The sequence below is a fragment of the Argiope bruennichi genome, chromosome 11 (genome assembly GCF_947563725.1).
Source record: "Argiope bruennichi chromosome 11, qqArgBrue1.1, whole genome shotgun sequence".
Classification (NCBI taxonomy): Eukaryota; Metazoa; Arthropoda; class Arachnida; order Araneae; family Araneidae; genus Argiope; species Argiope bruennichi.
The window spans coordinates 99,605,469-99,616,475 of NC_079161.1; positions in this window are offsets into that span (position 1 = coordinate 99,605,469).

Sequence of the window (11,007 nt, forward strand, 5' to 3'; positions counted from 1 at the left end):
AATTTAGTTTGATGTTTGTAACTATAAAATTTTCTATGATTACTTTCTTTTCTATCGTTTTATTATTATATTTAAATAAAATATCTGACATTAGAAATGAATTTTTTTTTTGTTCTTCGAATGTACCTGCAATGCATCAAAGAATTTGTAAGAATGAGTTTTAGATCTCTACTAAGAGGGACACTTCGGTACAGTTTGCGCATGCGTGATGAGCTTGAACATTTGCTGGTGTGCTGATAAAAATTCTGCATTCGTTGAATTAATTATTTTCAATTATTTTGCATCCACAGACAGCAATTTAACCCCAGTCTTTACGGATGGATCAAAAAGAGAGGGCCACGTTGGTTTTGCTATTGTTTTGAATTATTCAATTAATATCTGGAAAACTGCATAATTACTGTTTCTTATTCGCAACAGAAATTTATGCTATTTTTATGGTTTTACAAACAGTTAAGGTATCCAAACAATATAAGTTGGTTAAGGTATTGCAAACAGTATAAGGTTGAAACATGAATTTGGAGGAAAATACGCTTTTTTATTTTTTTGCAGTTTCAAAAAATAGGTACGTTTCTGTTACCAGTAGTATCTTAACCCTTTAAAGGACCATTTTTTTCTAGTCATATTATGTTAAAATATTTTTAGGCTTGAAATTGGAATAAGAAAAGGGATTCATTGAGCTTATTAGATAAATTTAATTTGATTAATTAATTAATTTGGTTAATTAATAATTAAGTAACAAATCAAGACACATCATTTTGTCTGAGATAAAGAACTGAAGCATCTAATTTCTAACTTACTAAAAAAATTTGTCAGAACTTATGCCAACCTACATAATTTCATACAAAGATTGATAAATTGGGTGGGAAGTATATTTCCCACCGCCCTAGAAAGAGTTAATTTTGTTTGTGTGTGAGTTAGAAGCCAAATTATAACAAATTATTGATGCGTTAAGTGATGCTTATTTATAAACATTTAAAAACTTTAATTGCATTTTCTGAAGAACGAGTTTTTTCATAATTCTTCTGCACGAGTATCGTCATTTCTCCAAAAATAATCAAGATATCTTAATGAAATTTGTTATTAGCTCTCGTTATGTTGTACAAAATGTAAAGATCTATGGATTTGATATTGAATACCCTAGAACTGGATTTATGATTGCTTCATGTAAATATTGTCGGCAAAAATTCCAAAATTTTATAGGTTATTTTATATATTGCTAACAAAATTTTTTCTTTTGGATATAATTCTAAGATAATAGTTCGTTTCACTCTAAGATATGATACAGATGTAATGTTACAAAGAAAAATAAATCATTGTAAAAATTTTTTTCTTTAGCGAAATCCTAGATTTTGTAAATAAATGCTAAAATTTACATCAAAATATACCTTTTCTTCAAAGCAAGATATATATTTAAATAATTTCACTTTTATTCATCATTTTATTCTTATATTATTAAAAAAATATTATATAGATATTAAAATATATTGTTATGAATTCGGGGTTCTTTCTATCTGTAAGTCGATGAAGGAACAGTCCTTAAAAGTCTAAAATATTTACTCCAAAAATTCCTGTGATTTCAGGACTTTACACGAAGAAACAAATACACAGACGAATACACGCAACACACAGCAGCACACTTCAACAAACAGCAGTCCACAAGTAGTAATCGGTAGTAATAACAACCACAGTACACAAAACGGCCAGACAGAATTCAGCAGGAGGAGGGAATCTAAGTAGCTTCACTCTACGGTCTCTTCAAAAGCCTGCAATTCTCCACTGTCTCCTCGTTTTAGCTGTATCCAACTGTTAAACTGCTTTCTTCGTTATGTCATACACTGCATTCTCCCGATTTAGCCCCTTATGATAATCTTTACAATTTATTTATTTTTCGTAGATTTTTTTTGGCAACAAAACATTTCTTCATTATGACATTCACCGTATTTTCCTGATTTAATCCGTCAGGATTTTCATTACTCCCAAACTTAAAATGAAAGTGAATGAGTATTATTTTGATTATATTAAGACGACACAAATCGTTTCGAGACGTGCTTTAAGGGCGAATAGGCATCTAAACAATTATTATTTTGCTTAACAAAGTGTATTGAAGCGGAAAAAGCTTATTCTTAATAAGAAAGTAAAACAAGTGTTTATTGTTTCTAATTCATTTTATAGAACAAGTTTTAAAATTTTTTTAACATATTGCTATATACAGAATACGGTTACAAAATTACATAACTTTAGAATGTGCACCAAAATTCATAATGTTGCACGTGCATATGTCTGCTTGGAAATCTGAAATTTGCTGCAAGTAATTTCATTTGCCGTTTATATTTATAAACGAAAGTTTTTCGATAAATAATCACACTAATAGTGATTGGAAAAATTGCTGAATAAGTAGGACGTCTCGTCGGAAAAGATGATTAGATACAAAAATAAATAATAAAAACCAGCTATAAGCAAATAAATAGCAAATAGTCTCTTATTGTTTACTTAACATATTAATTCTGGATGCCATAATTAACCTTGAACTCGTTCTCGGAGGCAAAGCTCAGAAAATCCGACTGCATTAAACCAAATAAATAAGCAAGGAATTGCTGCTTTCCAGAAATAAGGTTTGGTAAATACGCTGAAATTGCTTCCGAGATTCAATTAATAACCTTTCGTTTTTTGCTCCAATATTTCTTTTAGAGACATTTGAAGTAGTTGCCAAAAGAAAGCACTAAAAGTTCGGGAAGAATTAACGAAAATCGATTATTGGAAAAAAAAATGTATAATGTATCGGATGAGCTACAAGTAATTAATTCCGAAACGGGGGAGGTTGCATAAAAATACGGTGAATTATTTTTCTTATTTCTTCGGTTATTCTCTTGATTTCATCTCGAGTTCTCGAAAAATCAAGTCTGTTATTTCTGCGTGAGTGGAATTATATTATTTCTGGGAATGATTGTAACTCATTTCCAATCGAATGAAATATGGAGGAAAATTTTGGTTTTTAGCGTCTGGCATCGCATTAGAGTAAGTTTTGATTACTCTGAAAGAGCTAACATTACTTAACTTTATATGAATACAATCAAATATAAGGATGCCATAGTTAGTTAATAACATATTTAATTTATATTTCACCAGTAATTTTGTTCTATTTTATGAAAAAAAAAAAAAAAAAAAAAAAACGAGTGCTTGAGCTAATGTACACGCTTTAGAAGACTTCAGTCGCCCTTGACGACCAGCTTGTTCGCTCAGATTATTGATTTTTCAGGCAATAAAAGGATAAATATGGAATGCATTAACCCTTTATTTGCCGATGTTACTTTAAAGTACCGTTTAAATCCGGCTGATATTTTCACAATATGACTACTTCTTCTAACAGTATTTAAAAGAACCACGAAGAACTTATTTCCAGTAGAAAGCAGTAGATATCAACTAAAAAATACCATTACAATCTTTCATTTTTAATTTAATTAATTAAAAAGCATTTTTCTTCTTCCTGGGTTTATTCCGTACCAAAACTTAACTAATGGTTCAAAAATAAGTTTGAAAAATTGATGGTTAAATAATTCTGTAAATAAAGGGTTAAAGAAAACATTAAACGTGTATTTCGTACAACTGATCATGAACTTTATTAATTAATTTACTACAAATTATTGGGATGGAAATTAAAAAAAGAAAGTATTATGAAATAAAAGCAGAAGTGAAGGTCTTACTTCGGAAGTAATGACCACAGGAGGCCTTTTTTTTAAACTTAATTTTAACATTGGAAAAAAACAACAACATATTATTGAATGTTTTGGTGGATGAATTTGAATTTCATCATAGAATTGTTTCAGAGTGAAATGAAAGTAAATTTTAAAAAAATCTTAAAAATAAAGAAAAAAAGAGCGGAAATGAAATTAATATAATTTAAAGGAACTTTTTTGAATTTAAAGATCATGCAAAAGCCGTTTTTGGGAGATAATAATAATTTTGAAAGATATGAACATCAGTTTCCATAGGCAAGTCATGTGGCGACGGTAAAACCCATTTTTGCCCTCAGTTATAGGATTCGAATTATGTTTTTCTAGTGTCTAACTTTATTCACATATTCTATTTTCTTAGTGAATGGAATTTTTTGCCTACACCCGACAATTTCTAATAAGATTCTGCAGATCCATTAATTAATTAATTGAACAGCTAAATTAAATGCAGCTGTAAAATTTTTTAATTCAGCAAGTTGGAACGTTTGTATGATGCTTTGTTTACATTTGATTGTTGCCATTCAACAATAAACAATAAAAGCGATCTCTGTGCTATGTACGTTAGCGTTATATATTGTCGCGAATCTGTAATTTTGTTTTTCAGCACAGTTAGTTAAATTGTAGGAAAGACCATTTTACGATCAGCTTTTATTGGATGCAGATCGGATGCCGAATCAGTGACTTTGGGTTTGGCGACAGAATGGATAGTGCTAGAATCTTCCAGAATTTTGCGGATAGATCCAATAGAAGCTGAGATATGCTTGGTTGTTCTAGAACCTTTTCTGCCTGCTCCGGAAATTCTAAAAGGTTGGCAGTCCAAACCGAAGACAGTCGTGCATTTGGTATAGAGTCGTATAGCGAGTCAACGACGAATTAGTTGGATCAGTCCCGAAAAGCGCAAGCTTAAGCGCTGAATGGAATTCAAGCGATTGGTAAATTGAGATGTGTACTGAATCTTGTATCTTATTATAGCAACAGCATCGAAGTCGTGTGTGGAGTAGCCAGTCGTTTAGTAATAAATACCGTCATTTGCTATTGAGGCCTGCTAATTGTGTTACTATTATGTTGATTGTTAGTGAATACCCACTATAAACGAACCTGTTGATTTTATGGACTTAGTGGAGAACTAAATCCTCAAAATCAACAGGAACCTGAAAATCACTATCTAACGAGTATATATATATTTGTTAGATAGTGTTGTTTGAGTTTGGATAATTTAATATTTTTGTAGATGTAGCTAGTCAGAACAATGATTCAGGATTAAATATGAATGCATGAAATTAGTTTTTGACCTTCCATACAATCCGTGAAATTGGAATTAAATATCTTTTTTTTTCAGTATTAAAAATTACTATTTAAATGCCTATTTTTCTTTTACGTAACTTGCTTCATTAAATTTGGCTAAGTCACTTAAGGTGGGTTTACACTCGCCCAGTTATAAGACTGCAAGTAGGCAACACATGCGTAGAAAGGCTGAAAACTGCTGCTCGGCCCCTGGCAAGTAATTTTCCCGACAAGGCGACAATAACATGCCGCTGTATTGTATTTTTTTCTTACTGCTCATGCGGTAGTGGAATTTGGCGGGTTTTTTTTGGGCGTGAAAATATTGATAATTTTTCATAGATTACTTACGAAATTGTTTTGCTGTTTGTTCTTTCTGATGGGAGGTTTTCTTAAAATTTTCTTTGCCATTTTCTTTCTATAGTTTTACAAATTTAGGTATGTTGACCTCTTTTTGCTATTTTTCAATACTTTTTCATCTTGTTACTTGGTATGATTTAAAAATAGGAAATTAAAAAGTGTACACATTATGAAATAAAAGTGAAGTTAAAGATAGGCAAAAACACGCGATTGAATGTTTTGATAAGTACGTTTGGATTCCATTATAGCATTTAAAAACTTTGTTACATTCGGTGTATTAAATGTAAATAAAAACATTATTTAAATTAAGGAAAATATATTAAGGAAATGAAAGTGATATAATTAAAATGGTCATTTTCTGAGTCTTAAAATAATTCAAAAACTATTTTTGTATGATAACTTTTTTGGAAAATAAGAACATCCATTTTCGTAGGTTATCGCCCATCTGTCAAATGTTTCTATTTTTGCTGTCGATTAAACGATCTGTTTGAAGCCTATTTTTTTTTAATTTCTTTTATATCTTCTCTTCTTTAAATGAAAGGACCTTTGGTGATTCGGCGTGCCATTTCCAGAAAATTATCTAAATGATATTTTCCAATTCTGTTCATTAACTACACAAGCATTCAATTCAATGTAACTGGGAAAATCATTTAATGAAGCAGTGTGAAAAATCTGAGGATTTGTTTACATTTGACTATGGCCATTCAATAATTAATAATAAGAGCCATTTCTGTACCATGTACGTTATATATATATATATATATATATATATATATATTCAAATAAAATTCGGTCTCTATTATCGTGTACAAGTTGGCAGCCAAAACTAGGTAATAAAGAAATATATCTCCATTTCCTTAGTGAAAAACCAAATCCTGTTACATGCCAAATCATGAATGACGTATGTTTAAATATATTAATTGAATAAATTATTGCAATGATGAATATACTTAGAGGACATTTAAAACGGAACTGTCAAAAAAGAGTATGCAGAAATACAATTTTTTGGAATTTGAATGAATGCATGGGTTCGTTTCTAAGGTCTTTTAAAGATTTTATCGTCCACGCCATTCGGTCTATTTTTACTTTCGCGTAAAAGCAGTGTAGAGAAAACTTAGCAATCATCGAAAAATGTGAGCTCCAGATTTTGACGAATCTTCACGTTTTAGACCTCCCTGCGTTCGAACAACACATTTTTTTGTCTGTCTGTCTGTGATAGATAACTCAAAAACGCTTTGACCTACATGGCTGAAATTCGGTAAACGGTCTTACACCACATTTTCTTCTTCTATCAAATTTTTGGAAAACTCTGTTCAGAGAAAGCTTTTCTGTCTAGTGGTTCGATTATAATTTAAAATGGTAACTACAAGACGAAGAGAACTAGATGAATAAGATTCGATCCACGAGATCAGAATTGGAGACAAATCCAGCACCGGCTCGATTGTTTGTCGATCTGTACCTTCAGAAACACATAAACACAACAGATACATTAAAAACGCCAAATTCTCGCCAAAAGTGGTGTTTTGTAATGATTGTACGCCACTGTCATACAAGTAGTTCTCTGGCATGATCAGTTCATGAGCGAGCATTCGTGCTGCTTTAGAAATAATTATTCTAAAATACACCCACCAATAAAGTTTTCATTTCTTTTGGAATAATAAAGCTGTATTTATTCTCATTGTAATAAGTTCTGAAAAATGAATAAGAGCTTATTGACGAAGATAAGCAATCCCAAATGCGTATAACAGCGAAGTGAAACAAAGTAAGAAAAGAATAAAATGACATTTTGTTCTTATCCCGGAGTCGGTGGCGAGGAAGAAAACCGGTTTCCTTTATTTATAGCTAAATAACATTTCTTTTAACTGAAAGATTCGTCCCCTTTTTCTGGTTCGAGGTTATTAAAGAGAAGCCATTTTGAAGTTCAGAAAATTGTTTTTTTTCGCGCAAAATGGATCGCTTTCTTTATAAAGGGCGAATGTTTTTGGACAAGTAAACGTTTGGTATTTTCCAAGCTTTAGAAGATATAAGTTGTTTTTCGGTCTTCTTGCAATGGGAACGCTTGGTTCTTGAACGATTTCTCTTGCGAATCAGGTGTGTTCTGGACATGACTGTTTTTGATGACGGTAGAATCGGAACATATCAAAATAATCCAAGAGTTGTTACATTTTCAATCCTGTCTCTTGAACGATTTTTCTTGCTATTCAGATATGTTTTGGATAGGACTGTTTTTAATTTGGGAAGAATTGGAATACATTGAAATAATCGTTAACATCCGAGTATTACTACAATTCCAAGATATACTGCAGTTTCACAACGGCTCATGTCAGGCTTAACATCTTGTCGTACCCGACATTTCTGATTGTTCTAAAATACCTACTCAACATTTGTTATGGGTTCTTGGACTCATTCAAATAAGCTAAGCCTGCATATAAATCGCTTACTCTTCGTTAAGCACTCATGTTTAAATACAAGCGGATTTCTGAACTGTCATTCGTACTCTTGAAAAAGCATAACATTTAGGCGTTACTTTCATTGCGAACACTTGACGAAATTTTACCAATGCAATGCAATCAAACTAAGTTCGAATTTTAATTCAAACCCCATCGAATGATAATCAGCTGAAATGTCGTTTGATGATGGGCTGGTTTTGAAAATTCAGGAAAATTCATCCTTTTCAACATCACGAAATGTAGATTTTCTCAGTGTTACTCTGATCCGAGGATACATTTTTCTTAATGCCGGAAACTCTTTTAGTTCAATTTATATCAGAACATTTTTGCGATTTGGTAGAGTGATGAAGGAAAGTGAAGAGGTCGAACGGTCTGCGTTCGTGGATTGTAAACAGGGGAAAATAATGATTTCTAAAACGAAATAAATGAAAATTTGCTGAATAAGGGTAAAATTCACCTACAAATAATTTTGCAACAAATATGCGCTAAAAATTATTAGGATTGTTTAATTAATTGTTTATTTTCTCGTATTCGAAGTATAGAGAAGGTATTAAAATCGTCAAAGGATTCGAACTTGAGATTTTGAAAGATTTGATTTTCTTCACTTAGATAATTCATTGGCGCTTTGAGCTTGACGGGTGAAATATGGTATACGGCCTTTAAACCAACTTTTATTAATATGAAAGAGAGATTTTCAAAAAACAATTCAAAGAAAAAATTAAAATTTTTTTCACCAATTATCAAAAAGTGTATGATTTATATGACCCAAAAATACAAAATTTTGACTTGACATTTTAAAAGATATGATAAGAAAATGTAAAATTTCTAATTTTTTTCAGGTTTTTTCAGGCAGATAAAATCCTTTAAACCTTAATCATTACCGGCTTATAATCTGAGTATACTTCTTGATACAATGAAGACAAACTTTTCATTTGCATTAATTATTAGTCATTCTATTTTATAATATTATATTTTTTAACATCGTAATGTTCGTAGGCTAACATATTACTTGAAAATTGTATGATGGAGTTTTTATGAATAAAAATCATTAAAAGGGGTCTGTCGGACAGATCATTATAACTATACTTTCCAGATTTGGCAGGTACTTATTTCTTGGGTATTAAGGAATGATTTTTAAAAATTCCAATTAGATTCTTAAAAAATTATTATTCGAAAATAGAATGCTTTTCATCAATAACTTTAAAGCATATTGTAGTTCAAAAATAATTTTTGCATCTCTTCAGATTTCAAAAAGCAAATTTTACAATGATTTCTTTTTTTTACTGTACAAGAATTTTTCTCTGATTCTGATAATTGTGCCAAAAATCTTTTTTTAAAAATACTAACAATACTTCTCAATGTTTTGGTTTGTGAATTTATATTAGACTACGTCTCATTACCTTTACTATATAATTAAGTCTCATTTTTAGAAATAAAATAAAGTTATACGAAAATTTTATCATGATTGGATGTTCTTTGTCATGTTACATATTTGAATTTTGATTTTTTTTCTACGCTGCTTTTCAGCAGGTGTTAACCGAAAAAAACTCAACATGATCTACGATATATCAGAACAAGAAAAGATAAAAATAGCGGCAACCTGCAGATAAGGGCTCTCTTGTGTTGCTTGAATACTCCTTAATGTAGGTGACATCTCCAATATGAAATCACAGATAGCATGAAGGCCAGAGGTTTTATTTCTCACCATATCAGAGACTGGAGCAGGGAAATCAACTCTTTCCCCAGTTCCTTATGACATGACACAACAAAGCGTGTTTCATGCCTCTTGATATAAGAAATAAAACATGTAAGCTGTTTGGATACTTTTTTTCAGTCAACAGAAACAAACATTTGATGATGATAAGGTGAGTGATTATATATATATATATATATATATATATATATATATATAGTGACCAATCTAAAGTAAGAAATAGTTTGAAAACGAAACAAAACAGTTTCGAAATCGCAACTAAAAATTATTACCTATTCAAACTAAAACTAAAAAAGGAAAAGGAAAGAAACTTCATAGTATTTAGAGAGGGCAACTGCAGCTACTTCTAAAACACAGATGAATTGATACAAAAGTATTAAAATCAAGTTAATAGGAAAATCAAATAAACCAAAAAAAATTAAACCAAATAAAAAGAATCCGGCCTGAAGACTTAAAGACGATTATCTTCAGCCGAGACGTGCAGCATACAACAGACTCTACTGCAGTCAGTAGCGCACAGCTTAGTTCAGCACTAGCTTCACTCCGTCGCTGCTCCGCTTATTTCTGGAAGGCCAGTTTTTTACCGTCGATTCCAACTACTCTTCTCAGTTGATCCCGATTACTCTCTCCGATCTGGTTCACGACGACTCCCCAGCAGCTGCAGCTCCTTTTATAGGTCTCAGGAGGCGAGCTAGAAGCCTCTCAACCAGTCAGGAACGTTCGAGGCGTATCTCGGTTCCTACCGGATGGATCGAGTAAATTCTCGATGTTTCGGGTATAATCTATTTTGGCGCCAAAGTCGCCAAATGGTCGCCAAGCTCTGGGACCTGCTATGGAAACAACTATGCTGGGAAGCCGCATCACAGATTCGTAACAATATATATATGAGACCGTAACTATCATATCGTCCACAGGAACGGAAAAAAATTTTGGTTCAAAGTATTTTGAGGTATGAGCTCAAGAATCGTGAAAAACAGCAGTTACGTTTACAATGACAAACTTTCAAAATTTTCAAACGACAACACCAACTTTTTATTCATTTGAATGTGTTCTTCATATCAAAAAACAATAAATAGCGTTGGAACGGTACCTGTAACATGAAAATTAGGAGCGCTAGTCAGACAAAGAAGAAAAGAGAAAATAACCAATAACAACAGAAAAAAAAAATTATTGTTTTTCACAAATTTTCTACTTTACTTTCTTCAACCCCTATGACATTTTGCATGTGGTAGATTGCACCTAGAACCAAAGCACAGGCCATGCCTAAAGAAATCAGTTGAACTTCGCGTCTCTTCTAGGTGCATCATCTGTCTTTTCTTCTTAGTCTGTCTAGCGCTGGTGATTTTCGTGCTACAGATACTGCTCCAATGCTATTTATTATTTTTTGCTATGGTGAGAACACTACAATAAAAAAATTGGTGTTGCAATTTGAAAATTTTGTCATCACAATTGTTTGAGCTTAAATGTTGTT